Here is a 9,469-nt window from a genome sequence, read left to right as displayed (position 1 = left end):
TCTCGTTCCGATTTCTATAAAAAAAGAGAGCGGGCGGGCGCTTTTTTTTGGTTATTTCCGACCTTTTTAATATTTCCAATTGAATGCTTTCTTTGCATATTACTACCCTCCCCCAGCTAGGGATAAGTTGGAGTTCTTAGGTCAAATAATAATAAAATGAAATGTCAGATATTGATTTAACACAAGTTTGTTTTATTTTGATACATGATTTAAACAACAACCTGATGCATCATACGATAAGCTTACGATATATCGCAATAGGAAGGGTGCATTAAAAAAACGTCAATAGGACTATGGTTTAGTCTGCCTGAAAGCTCTCGTGATTTTCTTCTTTGGCTTGTATCCCCTTTCGTACCATACACTGCAGAACGGGTAGCAGTCCTCTCGCCTGTTAGATTTTGTTCGTACAAACGTTACTAATAACAAATAATAGAAAAGAGAGGGGGCTCCCCCAAAATGAAGCGGGCAGTGACGAGAAACTTTTTTTTTTACTTGGCCTAAAGACCATTCACCTGATCGGTTGTCTTAGGGGAACTTTAGTCGTTCTATAGAAGTCACGAGTCAGGGAAAGAAAAAAGGAAGTCCTTGTCTTGTGTTCACGTCCTCCACAAAACGTGAAATTATTCACGTTGTAGTCGTGCAGTAATTATAATGGTAAAGAAATGTACAAGAAAGCGTGCAAAGCACGTGCAAAGTTGTTGTTTGGCCAATCAAAACCTATTGATTTTTTGCCGTTCTCGTTGACGTCGCCGTCTTCGTTGCTTAATCTCCCTAATGAGTGTCGCAAAACGCCCGCGAAGATAAATGTCGGTCCTCATCGTGTCAAAAAATGGCTGCTTTGCTAAAGTTATATTACACTCTTCTAAACATCTAAGAAAAAAGCAGGGGCGGATCCATGATTTTTTTGGGGGGGTGCACTCGTCACTTGCTCTACTTCAACACCAATAAACCACATAATTTTTTGCAGAATACCAGTTGTATTAGAAAACCGCAGGTCATCTCGGGGGGGGGGGGGGGGGGAGGGGTACGCACCCCCTGCACCCGCCCTTGAAAAGTACCTAAGATTTTTCATTTGAGGGATCACAGAAAAGGATTTCATATTTACACACAATGTTGAAAAACATACATAACAGATACAGGTTTAAAGATTTAACGGCTTAATTATAGAGGAAACTGCACCTAGCTTAAATTTTTAACTTTAAAAGATTTTATTGAAAAAAGAAAAGAAAAAAAAAACGAAGAAAAACAGAAAGATAAACCGATTTCAGCTGCTAGAAGCAAAGCAGAAAGAAATTAAATTCAAAACCGTCCTGAAAAGGCATAACATTCTAATAGATTTTACTAACATCCCAAGGTGGTGGAATTTGAAGGTTTTGGGTTTGAGTCTCGATCTTTAGTGTGCAAATATTTGCTCTTTACACTTTTATAGCGTTTTCTTCCTATTTACAAATAATAAATCTAGCTTGGAGCAGGGCGAACGGAGAAATGTATTATTCATTAAACTAGAAAAGCTTTTTTGTGAAACTTGAAATCGCAAAGTTTAAGTGACCTTTTGTGTAGTGATACATACATGGGGGATTCGTTAGTAATGACGTTGTGTCCTTTCGGAACGGTTTTGAGTTGTTTTATTTCCGTCGCCTCTGCTTCTTGGAGCTGCAATATGTTTATTTTTCCTGCCACGATTAAATGTTTAGTAAAGTCGAACAAATCAGTAAGAATTGGATAGAGTGCTAAACTGGTACAGGCTGGATAAGAGCTGTTTCAATTTCACTCACATGGCTTACGTGTAATCAGGCTCTAAAGGTGATAAGCTCTTGGCTATTTTCATTTACTGACTCCAACTGACACACAAACGATGACATAAACGTTGACATTAACTGAAAAGGAGTCACTTAGGAGAAGGCCTTCGAATGTGTCTATATTTAATCAGCTGTATTCTTCGATATTTGAAATAAAAATGGTCAGGTGTAAAGATATTACTTTCATTTGTGTCCTTTGTTTCAAAAGGCCGATAATTTCTTTTGAAATATAAGACCGGTTTTTCAGTGAAAATGCAATCTGAGATAGTTCGGTGGTAACGGTGAGTGACTGATGAGTAAGATTGTACTAAATAACCTGAAAGCAATTTTTAAGTGCACTGTTTATCAAATCCATTTTTAAATTCATTTTTAATTACCGACGACGAAAATGAACAGAGTAAAAGAGGTATAAGTAACATAAGAAACTAAAGTGAAGAAATTATATTTTCCGTCTAAAACGAAACGCGGCGAAAAGGCTTTAAATTATTACGGTAAATTATTTTTCGAAGTGATATATCCTTTCGCTTTTTTTTTCTTTTTTTTTTATTACAGAAACGTCGAGAGATTCCTAGTTTATTAAAAAAAAACTGCTTCAACCTCGTCCCCAGGGCTTTTCCCTCAAAAAATGGGTGGGACGGGAAAAGGCCCTGGCATCGGCTGGTCACGTGTACAGCCTAAATATTCCTGAGAAGCTAATTTATATGCAACCCGCTGGTTTTGCGCTGACAGAACGGAGCAACAATGGAAAATAATAACATCGCGAACTATGTCAATATTTTCGCGTGTGTGCGATTCAAAAGCTTAAGATCCATTTAATTGCGCATTATTCAAATGCTAGAAGTTTATGAAAGGGCAGACCGGCGCTACGTTGTCACGTACAAAATATGTCAAATGCCTCAGCGTTGAGACAAGCTGTTATATGTGCCACTGTTGACGGTGGAATTACTGAACGATCAAGCGGGAAGTGATTCAGTCAAATGTCAAGCAAAAATGCGGGCCTTTGCCTTCAGGATCTGCAGTGAATTTAGAATTGTTCATCAAAATGTTTTATGAAGTCTGGTCTTCTCGACAACCCGACCAAGAAACAAACAAATCTCCGCGCCGGATGCAAGTCAGCCTTCCAGCCAGGAACGATGACAGGTCGCCGATCTGAATCATTTGAAGGACTCTTATATCTTTTCTCTTCCGAGGATAAGTGCAAAGGATTTTTCTTATATCAAAGGGAAGATTGACTGATCGATTGGAATCAACTACAGCTCTGTCAATTTTAAATAGACCCAAGTTTTTTTGTTTGTTGTTGCCAGTCGTTTGATTGCAGCGGTCAATGAATTTTTTAAAAATACAGTTCATACAGGATAAGTCTAAACCAACGCGTGTCGCTATGATATGGCTGAGAGTTAAGGTGAATAGAACTAGGCTATGTACGGCGGCCCACTTCGCAAGAAATGAAATAAAAAATCAGAAGAGTCGAGAAAGCGGCTTTTCCAGTACAATTTTTATGCACGTACGATAGCTTGTTTGTCATTTATACCGCTCTACTGAACAGAAGTTTTACAAATGTTACTCGCTGTCCCCTTCATAGAAATAGGAGGAAGCAAAAAATTACCATAGCCAGTATCTGTGACAAAAAACCTTGTAAAAATTTTCGTTAATCGTCAAGAGATATAAAAGGTCGCCCAAGATCGCGCGCTGTGAGGTTACGCATAATTTTAGCTTTTCACATGGCGCTAATTTATTACACCCAGGATTTTAGGGTGTACGAGGAGACACGTGACCAGCCGATGCCAGGGCCTTTTCCCGCCCCACCCATTTTTTGAGGGAAAAGCCCTGGGGACGAGGTTGAAACTGCTTAATTGTACTTTATCGCCATTTTACTTCAATTTCGACTTAAATGCGAAACTGTTTGCTTAAGCTTCGTGATGTACGAAGAAAGGACAAACAAAGGACAAATTGAAGTATTACCCATTTTAACTCAAGTACACCTACATTTCGTTTCATTTATTTTTTTTTCAGAGACTGGTCCGCCGACATTAATCTCGAAAAAGATGTTGATCCACGCAAGCTTCCTTGTGATATTCATGTTAAGCTGGATCGAGCCTGCACGCGAACAAGCTGTTCATCCGTTTCTTTACTTTTCATCCCAAGATGTCCATCGTTTACAAGAGAAAGCCAAAACGACCCATTGCGATCGATATATTTGTTCGCTTGAGAACAGCAGCGCGTAGAATGAAAGCTGAACCATCGCGCTTTCTTCCACCAACCAACTGGAGCGTGTTTGCCAGTAGATGGAACGAAGATCATGGCAATAACTTTGCGGCCTTAGCCATGTACTGTGTCTTAAACCACACAGACGTCCGAGCAAGGAATGTAGCAATGCAGTTCTTTAACGCGTTTGTCTCTTTGCCTAACTGGCGTGTCAGTGCTTTAATAAGGGATGACGTGCCTGTGGCACACAGCTTGGTTGCTATGGCAACCGCTTACGATTTTCTTTTCGAACACTTAAAGGAAGACCTTCGAATAAAAGCCCTTGGAAAGATTTCAGATGTCACAAAAGAACTTTACGAGAGATCTTTCCAACTCGCTTGGGGAAAACAGTACATTCAGAATCATGTTGTTACTAATTACGTTACATTTTTTACAGGTGCAATAGTGGTTGAACCTCACATCAAAGAAGCGAAAGTTTGGAAAGAAAGAGCTAATTTTATGCTGAGGAGAACTATGTTTCTTCTTGATCAAATCGTCGCTGGGTCTATGGAAGAGGGCGTGGCTTATGGCCCATACACCACGCGATCACTGACTCAGTATATTTTCTTGGCTAAGAGACATCTCGGAACTGATTTGACAAACAACATCTGGTTGCGAGAACACTTCTGGTTCTTATACCACACAATTCTTCCAAGTTTTACAGAAACTGTTGGTATTGCCGACTCAAGCCAGAACTGGTTTTACGGACCCGAAAGCCAGCTTGTTTTCTTAGATAGTCACGTTATGCGAAATGGCTATGGCAACTGGCTTGCCAAGAAAATCAGCATGTTACGTGTTGAGAATTCTACAATGGAAGGAGCCTTCGCACAACGTTTTTGCACACTTCACACGGAGTTTATTTTCTATAATGCAAGCATTCCAGAAAAGGAGCCTCCTAATACTTCAACTCCTCAACTTCATGTTTTTGACGACTGGGGTGTTGTGACCTATGGAGGCGGATCTTTGGGAAAACGCCGGGAAAAAAATACATTTCTTTCTTTTAAATCAGGCGTTTTGCACGGAAGAACCATCAATGGCATTGTAAGACATACGCAATATGACTGGATATCAGGATGGCGTAATTTCAACCCAGGACATGAACATCCAGATCAAGGTTCCTTTGTTTTTGTACCTTACGGTGTACCGTTCATTACCGAGGTCCTCTATGGACCCAAAAACACATGGCTCAATAACGCTCTGCTATTTGGTCCCACGACGGAATCGACGTGTTCTGGGCCTTTTGAAGGACAAATTGGCGACTGTAGCAAATGGTTGGCTTTCAAAAACGATGCAATCTGGTTCGCTGATGAGGAAATTGTTGCTGCCTCGAATGCCAAAGAAATAGTTTTTATTAGTGGCGACTTTAGTGGTTGGTACAGATCTGAGTTGGCTCTCTCAAGTGTGTATAGATCTATAATCCTCTTAAATCCTGGAGTTCTTTTGGTCATTGATCATATTGAGAAAACGTGGAATAGCTCAACTCGATACGCAGGGGCGTTTTTCCATAGTCGACACTCTTCTTTTGAGGTGCAAGAAGACCAAACTGGAGATCAGTTAGCTTCGATAATGTTAAACAACAAGACTCATCTGGTGTTTTGGACAAACGCTCATCAAGAGGAAAGCATCGTTCAATCACAAAGCAACGAATGGGGGGCAGAAGTCGGTAAAAGGAAAACTCACTTCCTCAATATTACAACTAACTTAGCTGAGAGAAGGACGAGAATGGCATATCTGTTTGTCGCTCCTGGGAATTTGGCAACCAAACCGAAATTGCAGGGAAATAACATCGGGGCTAAGGCCGTTGTAGAAATTAATGGGATCTCGTATACTGTATCAATCTCCACAGACTTTCAAAAAAGCTGTGAATTTCTAGGCTACGACGGCATTGCAAGAGTCGACGTGGGAAATAAGTCTCCAATTATTTTTAAAAGAAGAAAACATCTGCATTCTTCTGTCTTCGGAGAAAATTCTTGTAGGGTAAATGTTTCAACAGAGATGAGTTTTATCATTTTGTTTATATGGTCCATAGCGATTGTTATATTACTGTTAGTGTTCATAAAAAGTGCCCGCCGGCGGGTATTTAAATGCAACAAGCGCATGTGTGGTCCACTGTTTATTTTTGGCATGATATTTATGTGGATTTTTATAACGTGAAAGGCACAGATGCATTTTTCCAAACATTGTTCAACTACGTTTGATGTCCAAAGACACTGCAAATCCATATATACTTTCGGTAAACGAGTCTGTGTCGTTCGTGTTTGGTGTTTTGTGTTAAGTACTAAACGTTGTTGACAAATGTGAACGAACGTTTCTTTAATTTCGTGTTAATATAGTGGTCAATTCTCCTCTGTACTTTTAGGTGTTAAGCCGTCATGTAGTCATACATATAGTGTTTGTCTCTGTAGAGGAATTGCCAACTCTCCGTCAAAACCAAGAAATGACAACGTTGTCATGGAGTTTCCAGCACGAGATTAGCAAAGAAGAGAACTGATGACGTCACAACAACTCGAAATTAAGGGATTAGTTAGCATATTCAGAAAGAACAAGATGAAAAATGTTCACTTGCTTTATAGTCAGGAAAATTGGTGAAGCAACAATATGCGCCGACAGGCCTGGATCGCTAACGTTACGATCCAAGCTAATTTTAGTGGGAAATGTATAGAGTCATCAGAACAAACAACTTTGCACTAACAGCTAGAGGCTCATTTTTGGTAAGGGGGCATTTTTCAACTTGTTCTTTCTTGTTCTTTCTGAATATGCCATCCAATCCACAATTTCACAAAGTTGACTGTGTGACGTCACTCTTCTCTTCTCTACTCTTCTCGAAAGTCAAAAGTGTTTTGCAACTGTCTTTTTGTTAGAGAAACTGTACTTCGCTAGCCATTAAATACAGGTTAAGACAAAACACGGACTCACTGGAACCTGTGACCCTCATCGGGAGAATGACTTCTACCAGGAGCCCATAACCCGGAGCGAGCAACTCCAATACTAGGCATATGTCAAGAGGTTTTTACGGACCAGTTTATTTTTAGACACATTTTAGGGCACTTTTTCCCGCGAAAATAGAATCCCCACCACGTCTATGAGTGCATTCAAAGTATAAGGCCCGTTTCAAACGTCGTGCTACCGCCGTGCCGAACTCAATTCATAAATTATAAATACATTAGAATATATTTAAAAGTTTGCTAAACCGTTTCTTTATTTTTATGTTATGTTTTCGGCAACAGCCGTTCTATTCGACTGAATTAAATTCGACGTCTGAAACCAAGTAGTGCTAATGTCGTGCTGCAGTCGAGCTACAGTCGAGCCAGCTTAGCACGGCAGTAGCACGACGTTTGAAACACGCTTAGGATATCAAAGGGGAAAACGAAACGTTATTAAAAGCCAAAAAATATAATGTTTAGGTCTGTAGGTTTTGCTGACTGGTTTGTGGAATTTAAAAGATATTCAAAATTCGTGCCAAAACCGTTCTTAAAGTAGACTGGTCCGTAAAAACGCCATGATACGACCGCAAGGAAGTTGCTCGCTCCGGAATATGGGCTCCTGCTTCTGCTGTTTATTCATAAGGCCCCGTCCACATGTATTTGGATATTTTTTAAAACGGACATTTTTTTCTTCGTTATAGCCTTCCGTCTACTAGTAAACGGCGTTTTCGGGCACCAAAACGGGCAAGTTTCTAAAACGCGGGATCCCAGAGGGGAGATTTTTGAAAACGCCTGCTTCTCGTTCACGTTTAGATGAACGAAAACGGAGGTTTTCGTGCACAATGATCTCAGACATCATGTGCTCGTAGCATTACGCATGCTCTGTAAGGGATGCTATCGCATTTTCCATCCTTTTATAATTAGGCGTTTTCAAGTGGATACGCAGGTACGCAACATGCGACATATGGAGGCGTATTTTTTTCGAAAATATCCGTTTTCAAAAATATCCGGATTTGAGTGGAAAGGCCTATGGTTTGACCATACACTAAAAGCTGTATTCTAATAACAAGAGTAAGCCTGGACACGAGTGTCAGTAAATCTCACACTTTTCTTTCTATAACTTTTGTAAAACGAATCTAGCGAGTAGAAACTCTTATTAATTTCACGGAGTGATTATATGAACTGACGCAAGTCTATACTACGCGAGATAAGAGGTATTTTAATATGTTAGGCTTAAGTAACTTTCTTCTTTATTGCTTTTGAAAAACGGGGTGGGAAAAGGCCTTTTTTTTTTTTAGGGAAAAACACTGGGGACAAGCCTTGACAAGGCCCCTCGGCAACTTCCCCCTTTTTTTCTTTTCTTTAATATTTCCTCTTTCTTTGATTCTCTTCTATCTCTTTACAACAAAGTAGCACTGGAACAAAAGTATCAATGGCTAAATAGGCTAAGTTCACACGAATTCGTTTCATGCAGTAGCAAAAGTTACTCTTACTACAGTGTTCATTTTATACCATTACAAAAAGAAAAAAAAAATCCCTTACAAGGGTAATGTACTACAAAACTCTTGTACAGTCTGTAATGAATAATGTGCCTGCTTTTGGGTGAACGCCTCATTGCTCACTTCAATACCATAAGTACCATAATCATACGGGTGATTAACAAAATCGGACGACCGCATAGCAGGAGTCCGATTTGTTTAACCACGAATTGGACGACACAAAGTTTTGTTACCAATTAACCATAACTTTAACTACATTTGTGATGTATAAGGCTTTTTTTAAAATCAAAACACAACAAATTCCAAGATTTTGTTTTGCTAGCAGTGAAAAAAAAAGCCATTTAAGCGCGCGCGTGCGGGCGCGTACTGTTTAATTACTTAGGCACGACGCATACTGCCCTGTTAAACTGTCCTATTAAACCAATCAGATTTGAGAATTTTGTTATAGTTATGATTATATTATGAATTACTGGCTTTCACTGTCGCACCATTAAAAACGAAAAAGGAAAACATTCATTGGTTTAAGTCCAGAAACTGGGAGATAAAAGAGGATAAAATATGCCAAAAATCTCGCCACGATTCAGGTCCACTACGCGATTTTTCTCTTTCATGTGTAATACCAGGAGCCCAGAGCCCAATACCAGCTCTGACCAGGAGCCATAATGGTAATACAAATTGCTAGAGCTTTACTGTAAAGCAGGCGGATTTGTCTGTCGAGCCTGAAGAAACCAATACGGCGTCCAGAAACCAACAGAAACTTCTTTTTTTAGACTGAAGTGGCGGATCCAGACCTTTAGGATAAGCGGCGGGGGGGTCATCCAGACTCTGAGGTAACGGGGGGGAGCTTGTCTCCCAAAAAAATATTTTCGGCCTTTCGGGTCTCATTCTGGTCTAAAAATAACGTGGTGGGGACGGAACTCCCGGGCCCCCTCCCCTGGATCCGCCACTAGACTACTACTATAGTCCCTCAGGATTGTTGCACGGGCGAGCATGTTACGTGGGA

General features: G+C 40.1%; 1 pseudogene; it reads left to right on the top strand.

Moving 5' to 3' along the window:
* The first annotated feature begins 3,844 nt into the window (after positions 1-3,844).
* LOC140923965 (dermatan-sulfate epimerase-like protein) lies at positions 3,845-6,534 on the top strand (annotated as a pseudogene).
* The last annotated feature ends 2,935 nt before the right edge of the window (positions 6,535-9,469 follow it).

Source organism: Porites lutea, chromosome 14, assembly GCF_958299795.1.
Source record: "Porites lutea chromosome 14, jaPorLute2.1, whole genome shotgun sequence".
In the NCBI taxonomy this organism is placed as follows: Eukaryota; Metazoa; Cnidaria; class Anthozoa; order Scleractinia; family Poritidae; genus Porites; species Porites lutea.
The sequence above is the reverse complement of the archived record's forward strand: the minus strand, read 5'-3'. Positions and strand labels throughout refer to the sequence as shown.